The sequence below is a fragment of the Chiloscyllium plagiosum genome, unplaced genomic scaffold, assembly GCF_037043375.1.
Source record: "Chiloscyllium plagiosum isolate Xiang-an unplaced genomic scaffold, Cpla_swu_hap1 HiC_scaffold_45, whole genome shotgun sequence".
In the NCBI taxonomy this organism is placed as follows: Eukaryota; Metazoa; Chordata; class Chondrichthyes; order Orectolobiformes; family Hemiscylliidae; genus Chiloscyllium; species Chiloscyllium plagiosum.
The window spans coordinates 13,923,281-13,946,173 of record NW_028270183.1 but is presented as its reverse complement, the minus strand read 5'-3'; positions in this window follow the sequence as shown (position 1 = coordinate 13,946,173).

Genomic DNA, 22,893 nt, shown 5'->3' with positions numbered 1-22,893 from the left:
ACTGAGATTTCCTTTGTGAGTAACTTACCTCCTGATGCCCAAAAGCCTGTCCATTGTTTACTTGGCACGAGTCAGGGGTGTGATGGAATTCTCTCTGGGTGGGTGCAGCTCCAACAACACTCAAGAAGCTTGACACTATCCAGGGCAGTGCAGTTCTGCTTGATTGGTATCTCATTCATTACTTTCACTACTCACTGCCTCCATTGTTGGCAGCAGTGTTTACCATCTACAAGGTGCATTTCAGCTCCTTTGATTAATAATTATTATAAATGAATAGTCTTTAAACAGCACCTTCCAAACCTGCGACAACTACCATTTAGAAGGACAAGGGCTGGAAGTGTGTGGGAATGCCAGCTGCAAGGTGACTTGCAAATCACACCATTTTCACTTGGAAATGTATTCTATATGTTCCTTCCACTGTTGCTGGTTCAAAATCCTGACGTTCCCTTCTTAACATGTATACATACACAAACACAGACAAACATGGACACTTTTGAGTTGGGGGTCACTATGTCCCAGGAATGAGAAGCTTAACATATGAGGAACTTTTGAGGACTCTGGGTCTACACTCGATGTGGAGACTGCAGAGGTTCAAGAGCAAAGAACAAAGAAAATTTACAGCCCAGGAACAGGCCCTTCGGCCCTCCAAGCCTGAGCGCATCCAAATCCACTGTCTAAACCTGTCAGCCATTTCCTAAGCATCTGGGATCCCTCTGCTCCCCACCTACACATGCATCTATCCAGGTGCATCTTAAGTGAATCTACCGTGCCTGCCTCTATTACTAAGAAGGTGGTTCACCACCACTTACAAGGGGATGGGAAATAAATACCGGCCTAGCTAGTGACACCAACATCCTGTGAATGGAAGAAACAATTTACAGAAGAAAGAGAAGTTGGCACAAAGGATGTCATTTTCTACACAGACTTGCCGTGGGCTGGAGCACACTGCTGCAATTGTTTTGGAGGCAACTTTAATCGTCCTTTCAAAAGGGAATTGAATAAATACTTGAACTGAAAAATTCTGCAGGAGTACGGGGAAATGAAATGCACTGGATAACGCTTTCAAAGCGGTGACAAAAGTTTAATATGCTGCACCATTCTATGATTCTAAATCCATCCTTTTAGCTATTGACTGTAAATTAGTAAGGCTTGGACATATGAGACTTTTCTGTGACAGATATTTAAAGACAGAATTAACTCTGGCTCCTTTCTCATTTTCCCCACCTGGCCCTTAGGCAGTTAACACTTTAGCCCTAGTAAGTTTACAGGATAATGGCTCTGCGCAAAGTGTCTGGCTAGAATTGTGCTGATTGAGCCAAGGGTCCTGTGTTTGATTATTACCATAAGACCATCAGACATAGGAGCAGAAATTAGTCCATCCAGCCCATCAAGTCTGTTCCACCATTCGATCATGGCTGATACGTTTCTCATCCTCATTCTCCCGCTTTCTCCCCATAACCCTTGATCCCCTAGATACTCAAGAACCTATCTATTTCTGTCTTAAATATACTCAGTGGCCTGACCTCCACAGTCTTTTGAGGCAATGAATTCCATAGATTCATCACTCTCTGGATGAAGAAGAGAGTGATGCATCTAATTGAAGAGAGAAATCCTTATCTCCATTCTAAAAGGCCTTCCCTCTATTCCAAAGCTGTGCCCTCGGGTCTAGTCTCTCCTACCAATGGAAGCAACTTCCCAACATCTATTCTGTCCAGGCTATTCAGTATTCTACAAGTTTCAATTAGATTCCCCCTCATCCTTCTAAACTCCATCGAGTATAGACCCAGAGTCCTCAAAAGTTCCTCATATGTTAAGTTTCTCATACCTGGATCATAGTGACCCCCAACTCAAAAGTGTCCATGTTTGTCTGTGTATGTGTATCCTTGTGTATGTATACATGTCTGGTTATTTGGTGAAGGTAACATTGGGTTCAGTGGTGCTGCTGTTCAGAGGCTGTTGATACACACCTTTGGGTTAGATGTATGATGGTTGCCAGTGCCTGTGGAACTATAGCCGGACAGATTTAGCATTGGAAGGTATTACAGGACATCAGACATCAGCTTGTTGCTTTTTGCCAGGGAGCTGAAGACTTGTTTATTCAACATTGCTGACTGATGTCCTCATATTCTCAATTCCATCCATAATTCTAGTTACTGTATGCTAATACGGCAAAAAAAATTGTTTAATTTATTTCCATCACGTTCATGTGTACTGAGAAATGATTTCAGTTGAATTTTAATAAGGGACACAATGGGCATGTTTACCAGACCGTCTAAAATTCAATGTCACAAGTGGGACAGAAACCAAATTCATTTGCCTGTTTATTCGTTAGCAGTTTTTAGGAAGTAATCAAAAGGAATTTAATGAACTACCAAGCTCTTTCACATCCAAGATCAAAGTTTGAATCTATACAGGATTTTGTAATTCCAGGGGGAGTTGGTTTTAAAGGAACTAACTGTACAAGACCATATCGCACAATTGTGAGGCACACTGTCACAAATTGACAGTCTTGCTTGGAGATTGATGGGTGGTGTTAGGTTTTCAGACTAGGTTTCATTTTTACCTGTGTCTGAGCAGACTAAACCTCCTCAAAACATATCATGGAGGTAGCCTAGACCCTAACTTTTTCTTATTTTGAAGGCAAATGCCAGGCATTGTATTCCAGATGCAGTATGACTGGTCAAACAATCAGGCACGCTTTGTTCATACACTATAGTTAAAATACAGACAAAATAAAAATAAAAGAATTGACTTTACTGTAACTCTACTGAAATACTTAACAAAGTAATAAACTACCAGGATGTTACTAGGAATGGAAGGTTTGAGTTATGGATAGGCTGGGACTCTTGTCATAGGAGCGTAGGAGGTTAAGGTTGGCTTTTTATAAAACCATGAGGGGTACAGCTAAGGTGAATGGCATGTGCCTTTTCCTTACGATGAGGGATTTCAAGACCAAGGGGCATATTTTTAAGGTGAGAAGAAAAAGATTTTAAAAAGAAGGGCATTTGAAGGGCATTTATTTTACACAGAGTGGGTTCGTGTGTGGAATGAACTTCCAGAGGAAGTGGTGGATGCGGGAACAGTTCCAATATTTGAAAGGCATTTGGATAAATACATGAATAGGAAATGTTTGTAGGGATATGGGCCAAGCACATTCAGGTGAGACTAGTTTAGTTTGGGATTATGGTCGGCATGGACTGGTTGGACCAAAGGGTCTGTTTCTGTGCTGCATAACTCTATGACTTATTAACTGATCCAATATGGTAACATTCCATAAGCACACCCTTCACAAATGCAAATCCAGTAATGTTGCACGTGCAATTCTAGCAGCAGGAAGATAACCCAAGCTTTTAGCTCTCACAAAGAGACAGAGAGAGATATCGCCGCTTTCACAGCCCCAACAGCTACTGAAAGCTAAAATTAAAAATCTTGGTTCTGGGGGACCTTGACCCCACCCGTTCAGTCTGCTTCTATTGTTCCAACATTTTAAAAAAATCTCAAGGCCTCACAAGCTGTTTGCGTTATTGGCTTTGAACAGACTACTTGCTAGCTCTGTCTCAACCACACTTCATATAAAAAAAAACCAGGACAAAAAAGCCATAGTATCATCACAGTATGGAGCAGTAACGTACTGGCAATATTCCTGAGTTTTAAATCCCAGAGGTCTAAACTAAGGCTCAGGAATCATGAGTTAGAACACAATCACAGCGGCTGGTGGAATACAAAACTGAATTAATTAATAAAGCTGGAATAAAAGAGCTTGTGAACAAATAAAAGAAACACAATATCACTGGTGAGACCAGCATTTATTGCCCAGAGGACACGTAACAGTCAATTCCATTGTGGCTGTGACTCTGGAGTCATATGTAGGCCAGACCGGGTAAAGCTAGCAGATTTCTTCCCTAAAGAACATGAATGAACCAGCTGAGTTTTTCGAACAATTGAATGTGGCTTTTGTTAGATCTTTATTCCAGATTTTTAAAAATTTGAATTCAAATTCCACCATCTGCCATGGCATGGTAGGGATTCAGTAGTGATCGGGACTGCAAGATCTCTTATTGGGGTTGTTAACCTGGGCCAATCACGGAGCCCTAGCTGACCAATACAACCAGGGGAGAAATTGGCCAAAAGCAAGTCCAGGCAGCGGGCCGTGGAGGGGGTCGTCATGGCCGACTGCCTGACCCTCTTCCATGGGTATGTCAGAGCTTGGAGAAGAAGCACACGGTGTCTTCCAACACCCTTGAGCTCTTCAGGGAGAGGTGGGCGCCGCAGGGAGTGGAGTGTATTATTTCTCCCTCCAACTCTATTTTGATTTAATCCCTGCCCTCCCCTTCACTGTTTGATCACACAGCACTGCCCTTTGATGTGAAGGGCCCTGCTTGTCACTGGCCACTCGGGTGTTTCCTATTTTCCTGGTGGTGGAAATTGAATAAAGATTCGTGTACTTTGTGTCTCTCACTGTGTCTCACACCTGCACACGCACACCATGGGTGCTGGGGGAAAAATAAGCACTACCGCAGTTAGGTGGTAGTGTGGGGGTTTTTGAAAAAAATTAATAAAAAAGAAAGAAATATAAAAACAAGAGATAAAGTCCTTAGAAAGAAAGAAATAAAACGATACAACCAGGGGATTTAGAATCTTCCCAGTTTGAGGGACTGACTCCGAGCTGATTGGCTACAGCCAGTGTATTGTGCACAAGGGAATAAATGATGATTTGGTGATGGGATGTCAACCTCTCTGCAGATTCTTTGATTCTATGATTCAAACCCTGGTCCCCAGCACATTACCTGGGTCTCTTGATGATGAATAGGTGGAAGTGGGTACTGCAGATGCTGGAGATTAGAGTCAAGGTTAGAGTGGTGCTGGAAAAGCACAGCAGGTCAGGCAGCATCCGAGGAGCAGGGAAATCGACGTTTCAGGCATAAGCCCTTCATCAGGAATGAGGCTTGCGGGCCGGGGAGGCTGAGAGATAAATGGGGAGGGTGGTGATCTGGCCTACATGTGATTTCAGAACCATAGCACCGTGGTTGACTGTTAACTGCCCTCTGAAATGGGCTGAGCAACCTACTTTGACTGCCCAGTCACTCTTCAGAAGCTGATAAGGTGTGGAGCTGGGAAAAGCACGTCAGGTCAAGCAGCATCAGAGGAACTGGGGAATTGATGTTTCAGGCTGGGACCTGTCATCGGGACTGACACCCCTGCTCCTCTGTTGCTACCTTACCCACTGTGCTTCATCCAGCTCCACACTTTATCCACTCTGACTTTCCAGCATCTGCAGTTCTCACTATCTCCGACTCTTCAGAAGCTGTCTGACCTGTTGTGTGGTTACGTTATCGCTGGTTTTGCTCCAAAGTGTTCTAACCCCTAACTCTGACATCCCATAATTCAACTCGCAAACAAACGAAAGCTTGCAAGTATAAGTTGCGATTGAAAAAACCCATAACTTTATTTCTATTTTCAGGAAGCTACAATCTTGCTGGTTGAACATTAAAGTGCTCAGCATCACATCGGGGCACTGGCTGGGAGGAACTAATGAACCATACTGTAAAAGAAAGCTGAGTTAAAATTAGCTGATGCCGTCATTGACTAGATGTGTCAGTGTGGTTACCATTGTAGATCTGCGTAAGTTGAACTTGATACTTAAGCGCCTTTTGAAAGAGAATCAGAAGTCAGAAAACATGCTAAATAAAGTGTATTTTTTAAAATAATGTTCGAAATAGTCCTAACATACCTTTGAAAGGATTGAAATAAACAGGCTGGAGGTAAACAGCAGGCCAGGCAACCTCGGGAGGTGGAGAAGTCAACATTTCAGGTATAACCCTTCTTTAGGGCTGGGGGTGTGTGTAGGGGGAGCTGCAGATAAAGGGGTGAAGTGGGGATAGGTGAAGACAGGTAGAGGGCACAACCTGGTTGGTCAATGGAGAAATGAATCCGGTTGATGGGAGTGGAAGGGAGGGGGAGGGGCTGGGAAGGTAGTGGGGGGGATGGAGAGGGAGGGTATTTGAAATTGGAGAACTCACTGTTGAGTCCTCCGGGCTGTAGGCTGCCCAGGCCGAAGGTGAGGTGTTGTCCCTCCAATTGCTGGGCTGATTCGCTGTGGCAATGGAGGAGGCAGAGGATGGTCATGTCAGAAAGGGAGTGGGAAGGGGAATTAAAATGGGGCGTGACTGGGAGGTCAGCTCAGCCCCTGCAGACCCAGCTGTGATGCTCAGTGAACCGCTCCCTAAGTTTACGTTGGGTCTCCTTGGTGCAGAGAAGACCACACTGGGAGCACCTGACGCGGTAAACTACTTCGGAAAGGATTAAGCCAATGGAATTAGAATCCGTGATTTTTTTGGGTTGTTTTGAAAGGAATGGCCTCAGTGGGACAGGGTCATTATTCTTTTTCTGTCATCTCTTGTAGTATCAGTGTTCTTGCTAATGAAGTCTGTGTATTCAAATCCCATGTCCTTTGCAGTGCTGAGGCTATGCTGCATTGTCAGGCGTGCTGTCTTCTTTCATCTAAGCAGGTAGATAGAAACTAGCAGCAAGGGTAGGTCTTTTGAACCCTCAGCCTGCTCCGTCATTCAATATGATCATGGCTGATCATTGAACTCAATACCCTAATCCTGCCCTCCACCCCCCCAATATTCCTGGATCCCTTCAGTCACAAGAGGTCTTTTCCCCAGGGTAGAGGTGTCCAAAACTAGAGGGCAGAGGTTTAAGGTGAGAGGGGAAAGATTTAAAAGGGACCTAAGGGGCAACCTTTTCACACAGAGGGTGGCACGTGTATGGAATGAGCTGCCAGAGGAAGTGGTGGAGGCTGGTACAATTACAACATTCAAAAGGCATCCAGATGGGTATACGAATAGGAAGGGTTTAAAGAGATAAGGGCCAAATGCTGGCAAATGGGACTAGATTAGGTTAGGATATCTGGTCGGCATGGACGGGTTGGGCCGAAGGGTCTGTTCCTATGCTGTTCAACTCTATGATTCCATAACTATATCTATCTTATTCTTGAAAACACCTAATGTTTTGCTCTCAACCACTTCCTGTGGTCGTGAATTCCACAGGCTCTCTGGGTGAAGACATTACTCCTCCATCTCAGTCCTAAAGGCTTTACCCCTTATCCGTGAACTGTGACCCCTGGTTCAGGACTCCCCCAATATGGGGAACATCCTGCATCTAACCTGTCAAGTCTTGTTAAACTTTTATAGGTTTCTATGAGAACCTCCTTCATTCTTTTAAATTCCACTGAATACAATCCTAACGGATTCAATCTCTCCTCATACATTAGTCCTGACACCTCAGGAATTAATTTGATCAACATTTGCTGTATTCCTTCTCAGATCAGGAGACTAAAACTGTACACCATATTTAACTACAGAAGTTAAATCCAAACTTTGTTTGTTCTCTGATGTGGGTGGTGTGGTGGCTCAGTGATTAGCACTGCTGCCTCACAGTGACCCAGATTCGATTCCACCCTCGGGCGACTGTATTTGTGGAGTTTGCACATTCTCCCTGTGTCCACATGCGTTTCCTCCCCCAGTACAAGATGTGCAGGTTAGGGTGGATTGGCCATGCTAACTTGCCCATAGTGTGCAGGTTTGGGTGGATTGACCCATAATATTCAGGGATGTGTAGGTTAGGTTACCACACCTTGACTGTCTCTGAGCCAGACCTCTGGTACTTCCTCCCTGACAGCACCATGGATTTCAGTGAATCGTAAAATCCCTACAGTGTGGGGAAACAGGTCCTTCGGCCCAGCAAGTCCACACCAACGCCCCAAAGAGTATCCCACTCAGACCCATTCCTCTTTATTTAACCCCTGACTAATGCACCTAACCTACCTGAACACTGTGGGCAATTTAGCATGGCCAATTCACCTAATCTGAACATTGTTGGACTGTGGGAGGAAACCCATACAGATACAGGGAGAATGCGCAAACTCCACACAGACAGTTGCATGAGATTGGAATCGAACCCAGGTCCCTAGCACTGCGAGAAGGTTTGAGAAGGTAGCTTACCACCACTTTCTCAAGACAATTAGGGATGGGCAATAAATACAGACTTTGCCCATCCCATGAATGAAAAAAATAATAACTTTGGCTACTTTTCAAAAAGTAGACAGGCAAGAGGCTGATAAAACGCAGCATCAGGAGGTGGAGAAGTTGACGTTTCAGGTGTAACCCTTCTTCAGGCATGAAGATTTATATCCAAAACGTCAACTTCTCCACCTCCTGATGCTGCCCTGGCTTGCTGTGTTCTCCCTGTCTCCTGCCTGTCTGCTTTGGATTCCAGCATCTGCAGTTTTTTCTTTTGTCTCTAACTCTACAAAAAATGGCTGCAATTCACTTTGAGACATCCTGAATTCAGGAGAGGTGCATTTTAGATACGTGTTGAAAAGTGAGGTGCTGGAAAATCACAGCCGGTCAGGCAGCATCCGAGGAGCAGGAGAGTCGACGTCTCAGGCATAAGCCCTTCATCAGGGATGAAACATTGAGTCTCCTGCTCCTTGGATGCTGCCTGACCTGCTGTGCTTTTCCAGCACCGAATGTTTTGACTCCGATCTCCAGCATTTGCAGTCCTCACTTTCTCCTAGCATTTTAGATCCATGTCCTTCCATCGTTTGTATCTTGACTTGTAGGCAAGGGAGGCACTGAGCTGACAGCTGTAAAGGGAGGGAGGGTACTTGGTCCTGCAATCTCTTTGCATTTGCCCTCAGCAGCAGCTAGTAATTGTCTGGGGTGTGGCAATACTAACAGCAAGGGACAACTGACTAACTTACACCCATTTGGCCAGGACTCAGAGCAGGAGGTACAGATACTTTTCAGAAAAGTGGTAACCTTTGTCAATCGCACTTTTGTGAAGAAAGTCTACTCACAAGGCAGTCGTTCACTGGAGTACCCCGTTTAGGTATTTTTCCATTGACGTTTGGCAACCTCCTGTTTGAAAGGGCTTGCTGCCATTGTGCTTTATCGGTGTGTAACACGAATATCAAGAAGAAAACCAGAACAAAACGTTCAAACTGAAGATATTTAAGGGGTGGCACGGTGGCTCAGTAGTTAGCACTGCTGCCTCCAGGGACCTGGGTTTGATTCCAGCCTTGGGTAACTGTCTGTGTGGAGTTTGCACATTCTCCCCGTGTCTGCGCGGGTTTCCTCCGGGTGCTCCGGTTTCCTCCCACAGTCCAAAGATGTTGCAGGTCAGGTGAATTGGCCATGTTAAATTGCCCATAGTAATAGGTGCATTAGTCAGGGGTAAATATAGGCTAGGGGAATTGTTTTGGGTGGGTTACTCTCCAGAGGGTTGGTGTGGACTTGTTGGGCCAGGGGGCCTGTTTCCATACTGTAGGGATTCTCAAAATTAACAGAAGAGACCACTGGGAAATTGAGCCAAGTTGCCTTCTTTTCTCTAGATTTTCAACTTCCAGCTTCCCATTTTCAAGTGCAAAATGTGTTGCATTTGGGGGGGATCGTTCTCTCCCCCTCCAATGCCAGTCCACCTTCAAATCCCCAATTTCAATTAAATACATCTCTCTCACCCAAGATGGGGGCCAATTAGCTAGATAGTTGGTTTGTAAGGCAGGGTGATACCACATGACGTAGGTTCAATTCCCACACCGGCTGAGATTATCATGAAGCATTTTCCCCTTCACCTTTCCCTTCCCTGAGGCACGGTGACCCTCAGGTTAAACCACCACCTCAGTAATCGCTAATGACAGAGCAGTACTGCAGTAACTTTACATGTTACTCTGAGTGCTTTATTCATTGATGGGTCAAAAGCATTGAAACTAGCAAATGCCAAATTCCAGGTCCATTAAATTAAATGTGTATGGTACCTGTAAGCCTTGTGAGCTGAATTGTGAGGAGCACAGGCTGGGTGGTTTTGATGTCTGAACACATGCCTTGCCAAGTGTCAATGTACTCATCCTAGTTCCTTCAACAGCACCTTCCAAACCTTCAAGCTCAACCACCTAGAAGGTCAAAGGCAGCAGATATTTGGGAATGCCACCATCCTGACTTGGAAATGCATCACGTGCCTTTCAGTGTGGCTAAGTTAAGATCCTAGAACTCTTTTTCTTAAAGCACCACTGGCATCCCTACACCCCAAGGACTGTAACGGTTCAAGAAGCCAGCTTTGTAAGGGCAATTAGGGATGGACGATATATGTTGACTTAGATGGTAACTCCCACATCCCATGAGTGAATAAAGGAAGGAACGAAATCAGTAAGTGATTTATGAATGGACCCTATCATTGATATTCCAGGCTAATCCAAATATTATCTGGGCTGACACTATTTGTTAAAATTCACTTGAGAATGTAACTTTTTTAAAAAAAAGTTTTGCAATTTACATATGAAAGAAGTGAAACTATCATGGTCATTCTAACAGATGAGAGACTTAACAAACAATTAAGGTATTTTTCAACATATAATTTCAGTTACATCACATTGTAAACTTTTGCTATAAATTCTGTGTCGTACAATCGTGTACTCCACAACCACCTGATGGAGGAGCAGCGCTCAGAAAGCTAGTGCTTCCAATTTAACCTGTTGGACTCTAACCTGGTGTTGTGTGATTTGTAACTTTGTACACCCCAATCCAACACCGGCATCTCCAAATCATGTATTCCAAGCCTGTTTCACTAACCCAATGACAACTGCAAAACACTCTGGAGTAGCTATATCTGCTTTGAGTTCTTATTATCAAGAGACTGAACAGATAATTCAATGAATACTTGATAGGTTATGACAATTAAGTAGCTCTTTCTCATTGAATATTTAAGGGTGTTTGTGTAAATTTGATGGGTTCTAAAACCACTCTTATTGTGGAATGTTAATTGGAAAAGCAGCCTACATAATTTGAACGTGAGATTTCATTGAGATATTGAATGTGGCACTTAGCACAATTGACATTTTGGTCTCTTTAACTGAATCTATTTGGAAGATAAATATGCCTGTGTTACATAATGGCTGCATTTTCTTAGTTAGACAAGTCATTAAAGAAACAAAGTCTACAGTGCAGTCCTGTAAAGGGAAGCCATTAAAAATCAATTTTATTTGGTTTAAGTATCTTGCTTACTCCTCTTGTGTGTGTTTGGTTGATTTGTTGAAGGCTACTGCTGTCAGCATCTTTCAACAGAGAAGCAAGTTATTTACTCAGGGTTACTTACACACAGTGTCTCTACTAATGTTAGTTGGCTGTATTGCTATAGTCTTACCAGACCATAGGGCAAAGCGACTGGTGGTGATGTAACCTGAAGGACACTAGTCCTCAGGTGAAGGAAGATGTTGAGGAGAGTCCTTCATGGGAACTGAACCCACACTGTTAGCATCATACTGCACTATAAACCAACAATCCGGCTAACGGAGCTAAACCAATTCCCTCTACTAGCGTACAAATCAGGCAAACCCCACTTTCCATTTCAGCATCATCTAGGTTCTCAAAAGACTTTGATTGAAGAACACTTTTTAAATGGATTTGTAATCACAGATCACCACTCCTTTGATGATAATACGAGACTCACAGTGTAGATGTTTTGCATTAAAGAGTCTTAAATAATGCTTTTGAGGGAGCAGAGATTTACTTACAATCACATGGGGGATGGGTGTTCCCGCCTCTAATTGCAAAACGTGTCTGTCCTTGGTGCAGTGATTGGCAATGACATTCACAAACTACTCTCCACTTCCAGACAGTACCTGAATTTGACAATGGGTCAGTTAGACTCGAAACGTCAGCCCTTTTCTCTCCTTACAGATGCTGTCAGACCTGCTGAGATTTTCCAGCATTTTCTCTTTTGGTTTCAGATTCCAGCATCCGCAGTAATTTGCTTTTACCTGAATTTGTATTGTGGTCACCTTTCTTTAAGCATGTAGAACTTCACTATTTTTTAAAAAAACAAACTTCTCTTAGGGACATGGTGTCTACCACCAACCTTGTTAACTGTGGTCTCCCTGGTTATTGCCATTGCCATTCTCACAGCTGCTCCAAGGACTTATGTACTGCAGTGATAGTGTCCCTACCTCTGAGTGAGCAGACCTGGGTCCAGGTCCCACCTGCTCCTGAGGTGTGTTGTAACAGCTCTGAAGCAGGTTGATATGGGAAAATAGCCATGTAGACTTCCCATTCTAGATCAGGCATTCCGGCCTGCTTCAAAGTGACCACTACCCATTGCTCATTTTCCACCCTTGACCAGAGTGGACTCAACTGTTGCTACCATCGACCACCAAAGGAGGGGCTCTCCTCATTAGTTTGCCTACCCTTACCTCATCGGAACCCTGTGTCACCATGAGACTGTAGTCAGAAGTCAACAAACGAGACCAGGTTATAGTCCAACAGGTTTAATCGGAACACTGCTCCTTCGTCAGGTGAAGTGCAATGAGGGAACAGTGCTCCAAAAGCTTGTGATTTCAAATACACCTTTTGGACTATAACCTGGTATCGTGTGACTTCTGTCTTTGTCCACCCCAGTCCAACACCACATCATGTCCAACAGACTGCAGTTTGAGGCTGACTGATCTTGGCTGACATGTAATTCCAGGATGGAAGGACTCCTTTATTGTTGGAGGTGACATCTTTTGAAAGAGACACTAACCTAGCTATCGACCCATTTGAATATTTTAGATGGTCCTTGAAGATATCTGAAGTGACACGGTGGCTCAGTGGTTAGCACTGCTGCCTCACAGCACCAGAGACCTGGGTGTGATTCCGGCCTCGGGCAACTGTCTGTGTGGAGTGTGCATGCTCTCCCTGTGTCTGTGCTGGTTTTCTCTGGTTTCTTCCCACAATCCAAAGATGTGCAGGTTAGATGAATTGGCAATGTTAAATTGCCCCTAGTGTTCAGGGATGTGTAGATTAGGTGTATTAGTCAGGAGTAAATGTAGAATAAATTGGGGAGTGGATTACTCTTTGGAGGATAGATGTGGATTTGTTGGGCCAAATGGACTGTTTCCACACAGAAGGGATTATTCTGAAAAAAAAACTTGGAGTTCTCTGTGGCCAGGTAAATTTTTTTTTGACCAACACACCTGAAAACTAATTAATTAGTGTGGGCCTTTACATTAGACAATGAAGCTACAATGTTGTCTTTTAAGTTAAGGCCCACTTTAATTTGTAGTAAGTTAACTTTGACTAATTGAAGTTCGGGGCAACTTTAGGTGTGTTTTCAGTAGCAGTTTAAAAATATCCCGAAGCAGACGGAGCATAAGAAAAACTTCTGGTTGGAACCAGGTATTTAAGTGAACTCTGTTGAAAGAGCTTCCTGACAGACACAAACACACAGCAGATAGGTAAGTTCTAATTATCACAACTTTGACAATGTTACAAACAAACCAGAATACAGAATATGAAAGTGTTGTGTGAATGCATAAGAAAACGAGGCCAGATTGTTATGGATGAGAGTCAAGATTAAAGTGGTGCTGGAAAAGGTCAGACAGCAACCGAGGAGCAGGAAAATCGACGTTTCGGCCAAAAGCCCTTCATCAGGAATCTGTAACTCCTGATTCCTGATGAAGGGCTTTTGCCCGAAACGTTGATTTTCCGGCTCCCCGGATGCTGCCTGACCTGCTATGCTTTTCCAGCACCACTCTAATCTTGACTCTAATCGCCAGCATCTGCAGTACCCACTTCCGTCAGTTATGGATGAGACCAGACCCCTACAAAATATGATAAGAAGGTAGCCTCGATGCTAATTTTCTCTTACTTTTAAGGCAAATGTAAAATGCCATGTTCCAGAGGCAATGCGACTAGTCAAACTACTCGACATTAAGCAAAAACAATTTATTTAAACACTATGGTTAAAATATAAACAAATGAAAGAGAGATTTAGAATAACAACTCAATTGGGAAAATTAACTGAATAACCGATACTGTAACTATTAGTAACTAACTGTTCCAATACAGTAACATCCCATAAACACACCCCTTGGCAAAAAGGCAAGTTCAGAAAAATAGATTTGTCTCCCAGGTAACCCAGCAGCACAAAGGAATCCCCAGCTTCTAGCTGTGACTGAGTGAGAGGGAAAAGATGGCTTCTACTTCTTCAAGCCCACAACAGCAACAGCTTAAAGCTAAACCGAAAAATGGAAAATATTGGTCTTTGGGAATGGAGCCAAGCGCAGAGCATTCTGGGAAAGTAAGTAGTATAAAAACTTACTGCATCTACTTGAGGCCTTCACTTCGGGAGAGGAGCTGAGCACAGAGCATTCTGGGAAGGTAAGTGGTATAAAACATTACCGTGTGGATTTAGGGCCTTCACTTCGGGAAAGGAGATAAGCGGAGAGCATTCTGGTAAGGCAAGTGGTATAAAAACTTACCGCGTAGACTTGGGGCCTTCACTTCGGCAAAGGAGCCGAATGCAGAGCATTCTGGGAAGGTAAGTGGTATAAAAACTTACTGTGTAGACTTGGGGCCTTCACTTCGGGAAAGGAGCCGAATGCAGAGCATTCTGGGACGGTAAGTGGTATAAAAACTTACCGTGTAGACTTGGGGCCTTCACTTCGGGAAAGGAGCTGAGAGGAGAGCATTCTAGGATGGTAAGAGATTCTGAATCTGAGTGGAAAACTGAAAGGTTAAGTCACAGGAGGGCTAAGATTAGTTTGGCTAATAAGGGGTCAGTTAAATTTGAATCTGTGCTAAATTCCATTTTATTAACTCTTTGGTTACAACTTGCATAAGCAGAGATACAAAAACAGTTAAACGTTTTTAAAAAAAAACAAATCCAAACCTAATTAAAACAAATGGAGTCATAGAGATGTACAGCATGGAAAAAGACCCTTCGGTCCAACCCGTCCATGCCGACCAGATATCCCAACCCAATCTAGTCCCACCTGCCAGCACCCAGCCCATATCTGGATGAAGGGTCAGGTGATGTGTTGCTTCTGCATGATGTGGGAGCTAGTGGATCCACTGTGGTTCCCAGTGACCATCTCTGAAGTAAATGCTGGTTGCTGGAAGACCTCCACCTCAAAGTTGATGTGCTGGAGTTTGAGCTTCAAACATTGCAACACATCGGGGATGGGGAGAGTGTTTCAGGAGACAATCACACCCCTTAGACTAACCAAACTGAATTCAGCCAGTGGTCAAGGACAGGAGGGTGCAGCTGTGAGTGAGGCAGGTAGAGGGATCCAGGAACCTCAGCCCCTCCTTGTCCGATAGGTTCAAGAGTTTTGCTCCCTGTGTGGATGGGAATGGGGATTGCAGGGAGGATGAGTCAACTGCCTGCATCACTGTGGTGCAGGGTGCCATGCAAGTGAGGGGAGAGAAGAGAAATGTTGTAATTGGAGATAGAATAGCTAGAGGTGTTGACACTGTTCTCTGCCATCAGGACTGAGTCCCAAAGGTTGTGTTGCCTGCCTGGTGCTTGGTGTGGGATATCTCATCGGGGCTGCAGAGGAACCTGGAGTGGGAGGGTAAAGATCCAGTGGCTGTGGTCCACATAGGTACTAACGACATTGATAAAGTTAGAGCAGAGGTTCTGCTAAGGGAGTATGAACAGCTAGGAGCTAAATTTAAAAGCAGAACCAAAAAAAGGTAATCTCTGGATTACCACCTGAGCCACGATTTAATTGGCAGAGGGTCACAATAAGGTTAAGTAAGTAAAACCGTAGTTCGGAGATTGGTGTGGGAGAAATGGGTTTGAATTCATGAGACATTGGCACCAGTACTGGGGAAGAAGCGACCTGTTCCAATGGAACAATCTTCATCTGAACTGTGCTGGGACCAAAGTCCTAAGGAGTCACATAACCAGGGCTGCACATGGGGCTTGAAATGCAATAGAGGGGGCAGGGTTCAATTATAAGGGAAATTAGAAAACCCAAATTAAAAGAGGGGGTAAGAGTGCAGAACTCAAGGGAGGAGATTAAAATCCCCAGCACAGACACAAATAGGACAGACTGCTTGGAAAGGGTTAGCTATCAAACTTCAAGCATACTGGATAAACGAATGACAATGAGGAGCGGGATGGTTAAATACCGGGCTGAAGGTGTTTTATCTGAATGCACGCAATTTAAGGAAAAAGACAAATGAGCTTGTGGCGCAGATTGAAGGTTAAATATGAGGGTAAGCTGGCCAGTAATATAAAGGAAGATTGTAAGAGTTTCTTCAGATACAAAAAGGGCAAAAGAGAGGCAAAAGTGGACATTGGACTGCTGGAAAATGACACTGGAGAGGTATGACGTGGTGAGCATCACGGAGATGTCGTTTCAAAGGGATCAGGATTGGGAGCTGAATATTCAAGGATAGACATCCTATCGAAAAGATAGGCAGGTGGGCAGAGAGGGTAGGGTTTCCCATTGATTAAGAAACAAAATTAAAGCAATAGTAAGAAACAAACTAGGGTCAGATGGTGTAGAATCTATGTGGGTAGACTTGAGGAACCACTAAGGTTAAAAACTCCATAGTTGGAGTTATGATCAGTCCTCCAAACGTTAGTCAGCAGCTGGGGCGTAAGGTACACCAGGAGATAGAAAAGATGTGTAGGAAAGGCAAAGTTGCAGTGATCATGGGGGATTTCAGTATGCAGGTGGACTGGGAAAACTAGGTTGATAGTTGATTGCAAGGAAAGGAATTTGTGGAATGTTTACAGAATGGCTTTTTTGGAACAGCTTGTGGTGGAGCCCACTAGGGAACAGCCAATTTGAGTTGCGTAATGAGGCAGACTTGATAAGGGAGCTTAAGGTGAAGGAACCCTTAGGAGACAGTGATCACAACATGATTGAATTTACTCTGCAATTTGAAGGGGGCAAAAATAGAAGCAGCAGTAATGGTATTACAGGTGAATAAAGGCAACTACAGAGGCATGAGGGAGGAGCTGGGTAGAACTGACTGGGAGAGGAGCCAAGCAGGAAAGACAGTGGAACAGCAATGGCAGGAGTTTCTGGGAGTAATTCAGGAGACACGGCAGAGATTCATCCCGAGGAAAAAGAAGCCTGGTACAGGGAGAATGAGACAATTGTGGCTGACTAGGGAAGTTAGGGATAGCATAAACGCAAAAGAGAAAGCATATAATGTGGTGAATTACATTGGGAAACCAGAAGATCAGGAAGCTTACAAAGGCCAACAGAGGGCAACAAATAAAGAAATAAGGAGGGAGAAGATTAAATATGAGGGTAAGCTAGCCAGTAATATAAAGGAAGATATTAAGAGTTTCTTCAGATATATAAAGGGCAAAAGTGGACATTGGACTGCTGGAAAATGACACTGGAGAGATAGTAGTGGGGAACAAGGAAATGGCTGAGGAATTGAATAATTACTTTGCATCAGTCTCCATGGTGGAAGACATGAGTAATATTTCAAAAATTTGAGAGTGAGGGGGCAGAGCTGAGTATGGTGGCCATCACCAAGGCGAAGGTGCTAGAAAAACTGGCCTGAAGGTGAATAAATCACCAGGACCAGATGGACTACACCCCAGAGTTGTAGAGATTTTACAGGATGGAAACAGACCCTTCAGTCCAAGTCGTTCATGCCAACCAGATATCCCAACCTAATCTACTCCCATTTGGCTGCACTTAGTCCATATCCCTCTAAACTCCTCCTTATCCTAAGGGAGATGGCTGAAGAGATAGTGGAGGCAATAGTGGCAATCTTTCAGGAATACTAGAATCGGGGAGGGTCCCAGAGGACTGGAAAATTGCTAATGTGACGTCTCTGTTTAAAAAGGGAATAAGACAAAAGACAGAAAATTACAGACCAATTCGCCTGCATGGAATCCATTGTGAAGGATGAGATTTCTGAATATTTGGAAGTATATGGTGAAAATAGGGCAGAGTCAGCATGGTTTCATCAAGGGGAGGTCATACCTGATAAATCTGTTAGAATTCTTTGACGAAGTAACAAGCAGGTTAGACCACGGAGAATCAATGAATGTTATCACCTGGACTTCAACTAGACCTTTGGTAAGGTGCCGCACAGGAGGCTATTGAGTAAGATAGCCCATGCTGTCAGAGGCAAGGTGATAGCATGAAATAGAATCTTGGCTGTCTGGCAGGAAGCAGAGAGTGGGGAGAAAAGGGTCCTTCTCAGGGTGGCAGCTGGTGTTCTGCAAGGCTCAGTGTTGGGACCACAACTTTTCACTTTATACATTAAAGATCTAGATGAAGGAACATACAGAATACTGAATGGCCTGGACAGAGTAGATGTTGGGAAGATGTTTCCATAGGTAAGAGAGACTAGGACCTGACGGCACAGCCTTCGAGTAAAGGGAAGACCTTTTAAAATGGAGATAAGGAGAAACTTCTTCAGCCAGAGAGTGGTGAATCTATGGGATTCACTGCCACAGAAGGCTGTGGAGGACAGGTCATTGAGTATATTTAAGCTGGAGATAGATAGGTTCTTGATTGTAAAAGGGACCAAGGGTTACGGGGAGAAAGCAGGAGAATGGGGTTGAGAAACTTTTCAGCCATGATTGAATGGCAGAGCAGACTTGATGGGCTGAATGGCCTAATTTCTGCTCCTGCATCTTATGGTCATGAAGGGCATGGATAGGGTAAATAGCCAAGGTCCTTTCCCCAGGGTATGTGAATCCAGAACTAGAGGGCATAGGTTTAGGGTGAGAGGGCAATTTAGCATGGCCAATCCAGCCTAACCTGCACATCTTTGGACTGTGGGAGGAAACCCAAGCAGACACGGGGAGAACATGCAAATTCCACACAGTCTCCTGAAGCTGAGATCAAACCCAGGTCCCTGGCACTGTGAGGCAGCAGTGCTAACCACTGAACAATTGTGGATTCATAGAACACTGAAGCGCTGGCAACTGTAATCCCGTTTGTGCCGTGTGTTTGGTAAGGAATGTATATGGTCAATATCAACACTATTGAACATGAATTGAGGCTATTTGGAGTAGAACTGGAGAAAACTTCAATTTCACAGTATCTCCTATAATAGTCAATTTGAAATGTTTTTGAATCTACCTTTATAAATTTGGTGAATGGAATATATTTTTGTGAAAAAAAAGTACTACTTGTAACTTTGACCCCCAGCTGTGAAGTCACCTCTGCTCAATTTCACTGACACAGCGGGAATGGGAATCTGGGAGAAATTGCTACTGATGTATCAGTAACATTGCAATCCAGTTCCAATAGTCATTGTCTACCTCAATATCCACTGCTGGGATCTTGTCTCCAGGAAAATTTGCACAGAAATGGGGACATGTCATGAAACTATTCCGACGACAGTCAATTGAATTTTCTTCCTTAACCCCACCCCTCACCACCTCCACAGCTGCCTTTACCTGGGAAGATTAAGTCCATTAATTGGGTTCCTCCCTTACAACTGCTACCTTAACTGCAGAGTTTTCCAGCTAATTCTGTTTGGTATGCTTTCCTTTATTGGTCAGAACATTGGTGACAGGCGTTGGGAGGTCATGTTGTAGCTGCACAGGACATTAATTAGGCCACTTTTGGAATACTGTATGCAATTCTGGTCTCCCTGCTATAGAAAGGTTGTTGTGAAACTTGAAAGGGTTCAGAAAAGATTTACAAGGATGTTGCCAGGGTTGGAAGCTTTGAGCTACAGGGAGAGGCTGAACAGGCTGGGGCTATTTTCCCTGGAGTGTTAGAGGCTGAGGGATGACCTTATAGAGGTTTACAAAATCATGAGGGGGATTGATAGGATAAATAGACAAAGTCTTTTCCCTGGGGTAGGGGAGACCATAAGTAAAGGGCATAGGTTTAGAGTCAGAGGGGGAAGATAAAAGGGACCTCAGTGGCAACTTTTTCACGCAGAGGGTGGTGCATGTATGAAATGAGTTGCCAGAGGAAGTGGAGGAGGTTGGTACAATTGCCATCTTTAAAAGGCATCTGGATGGGTATATGAATAGGAAGGATATAGAGGGATTTGGGCCAAGTGCAGGCAAATGGGACTAGATTAATTTATGATATCCAGTCGAGATGAACCAAAGGGTCTGTTTCTGATCTGTATAACTCTATGACTCTAAATCCGCCTCCTCTAGTTTCATATAGCACCATATTTTGTGTATTAGGAGTTTTTCTTTCTCCTGGTATAAATTAAGAAGTGATTTTGCGCAGTCGTTGGCATTAGGGAGCAGAGAGAATAACAATTAGTGCAAATTTAACGGAGGTGACAATCATTCAGTTATGTGTTTGATTCTTGCCTTGCCAGCCACATTTGAAAAGGAAGTCTCTTGTTGTTGAGATTCATCTCGAGCAGCTCTGTGAGGTGGGACTTTGTGCTTTATGGACTGTTCCTGGGACGCACACTGAGACAAACATAGACTGCGCCTGGAGCACCATCAACGCAGTGAAAGACGTTCTTTGGTCTGCCCGAAACTTGTGGGTCTTTCAGAGCAAGGAGTGACCGAGTGTTGCAGACTGGCACATTCCAAAGTCCAGGACTACGTGCTGAGGGCCACACTGAAGCTTGGGGCAGCTACTGCCAAGGCGCAGTGGGGAAAGTCCACCGTCTGAGGTCTTCCTGCTGAAGGTAAGTGGGTCCCATTCAGTTATCTTGGTGCTCTAATTATATAAAAACATAATTTTGCATAAGTAAGAGATGCCTTTGGTTTGTTTTGTTGGATAAAGTCAAACTTCAATGTTTGTTTTCTTCACATGCTACTGTACAGAGCAAACTGCATTTGTGACTATGCATATTTTTTGAAAATGATAAATGAAATAAAAAAGTTGGCCCTGACAATCAAATTCTACAAGAAATTCCCAGCTCACCGATCCCATCTTAAATCCCAGTTTAAAGTCATTTTTGCTTACGTTGAGTTTGCTCTGGTGGTGTAGAACCAGACATTTGTTACAATCTAAAGAAATGAAGAGGTCCTTTAATCGAAATATTGAATCTTAGTCTGTTTGCAATCTTCTAAATTCTTATTTATCTGTCTAGGACTGATTGCAGCGGTGAGTCAGAATTTAAGTTCTGTGTGAAAAAGATTGCTCTGAGCACCGACGGAGAGAGAAAGAGTTAATGTTTTGAATCCACTATGACTCTTTTTTTAGTTTTCATTCTGAAGATGTCATGTTGGATCAGAAACATTAGCTCTGCTTCTCTCTCCAGATGCTGCCAGACCTGTTGAGTTTCTCCAGCAATTCCTGTCTTCATTTCAGATCCCCAACACTCAGTATTTTGCTTATGGTTAAAGGTTGTCAGGGTTGGTTTCCCCAGACAGGTTGCTAGCAACTAAGACAAAAACTGTTTGGATAGTCAATTTGAGAAAGTTAGTTGAAGGAAAAGAGTATATTTAACATTCTTTAGTGTAATAACTTTCACAGCTATACCTGGATAAAAATCCATTGATAGGTTTCACCCTCTCAAAACTCTCCATCTCTGCACTCCCATCATCCAAAGAGATTGACAGGTGGTTCTAACCTGGAGAGTTTTCAGTACTTAGCTCGTGATGAAACCATGTGGAGTCTTGTTTTTTAACCCCTGATTGATCATCACCTTACATCAGAGTCAGGCTAATTTAACAATCGGCTCTAGCTGTTGCTAGGTTAATTTGATTGGCTGTTAGTCATGGTGGTCACTGGCCTCAGTGTCTCGGGTGTGAATATCATGTGGTTGTACCGGGGACTGTTGTGGCACATTGGTGTCATCCCTACCTCTGGACCAGAGGCCTGGGTTCAAGTCCCACCTGCTCAGAGGTGAGTATTAATATCTCTGAACTGCTGGGTTAGAAAAATAGCTATCAGAAGGTTGTGGGCATGTTGGTAGTGTCTGAGCTCTGGACCAGGAGGTCCAAGTCTCTCTTCCTCCAAAGGTATGTAGCAGCATGTCTGAACAGGAGGATTAAAAATATCCATCATGAGGGGGTGGATAGTGGATCAGTCTGCTGGATTATAACGCAGAGTGACCTTAACAATGTACTGGCTGAAATCATCATGAAGGTCTCACCTTCTCAGCCTCTCTCCTCGCTCGAGGCATAGTGACCCTCTGATTAAACGTGGCAGGTGGCATGGTGGCTCAGTGGTTAGCACTGCTGCCTCACAGCGCCAGGGACCAGGGTATGATTCCAGCCTCAGGCGACTCTCTGTGTGGAGTTTGCACATTCTCCCCATGTCTGTGTGGGTTACCTCCCCACAATCCTTCAAAGATGTGGAGGTTAAGGTAGATTGGGTACTCTAAATTGCCCATAGGTTAAGGGCATTAGTCAGAGTGAATGTAGAGTGGAATGGGTCTGGGTGGATTGCTCTTCAGAGGGTTGGTGTGGACTTATTGGGCCAAATGGCCTGTTTCCACACTGTAGGGATTCTGAGTTGTCTCTCTGTAATGGGAGAGCAATTGTATAGTTCTTGAGGATAATGGTGACTTTGAAGGCTAAAGTGACATGATTACAACTTGGGTCAGTGGGATTTGGATCATGGTCTGTGTGGAGTACCCTTCTTTAGTCCACTTTCATGTAAAACAGAATCGGTGGAGGGCTTTCTACATAGAAATCTTCCTTGTTTCCATAATGGGCATGGGGGGTGAAGGGTGTTGCACGCAGCAGTATAACTGCAGACTGTGGCTGGTTCTCAGATTCCCAGCCTGACTGAATGCTTTGTGGAGTCCATGGACCATTGGTTGTGGGCGACTGCACTCCCTTCTTATCTATTTGATCTTCGGGCACAAGGCGCAGAGGGGACCGGGCAGATCGGAGGGACCTCTTTGTGGGTCTGCTGCGGGGCCTGGCTGGCTATAAATACGTCCAGACACCGGGGTATGCTGACAACCTGCCCATCTTCCGCAGCTATGTTTGTGACCTTGCAGAGGGAGCACATGGTGCCCACCAATAATCCTGATACCTTTAGAGAGAGATGGGCACAGCAGGGGAGACTGTGCTTTCTCTACCCTTCCAATTCCATATGGATTTAGCCCCCTCTCCCTCACCTTTTTGATGGTGATAGATGAAGACAAATCATGAGATTGTAAAGGCGCTTGCAGCGCAACGGTAGTGTCCCTACCTCTGAGG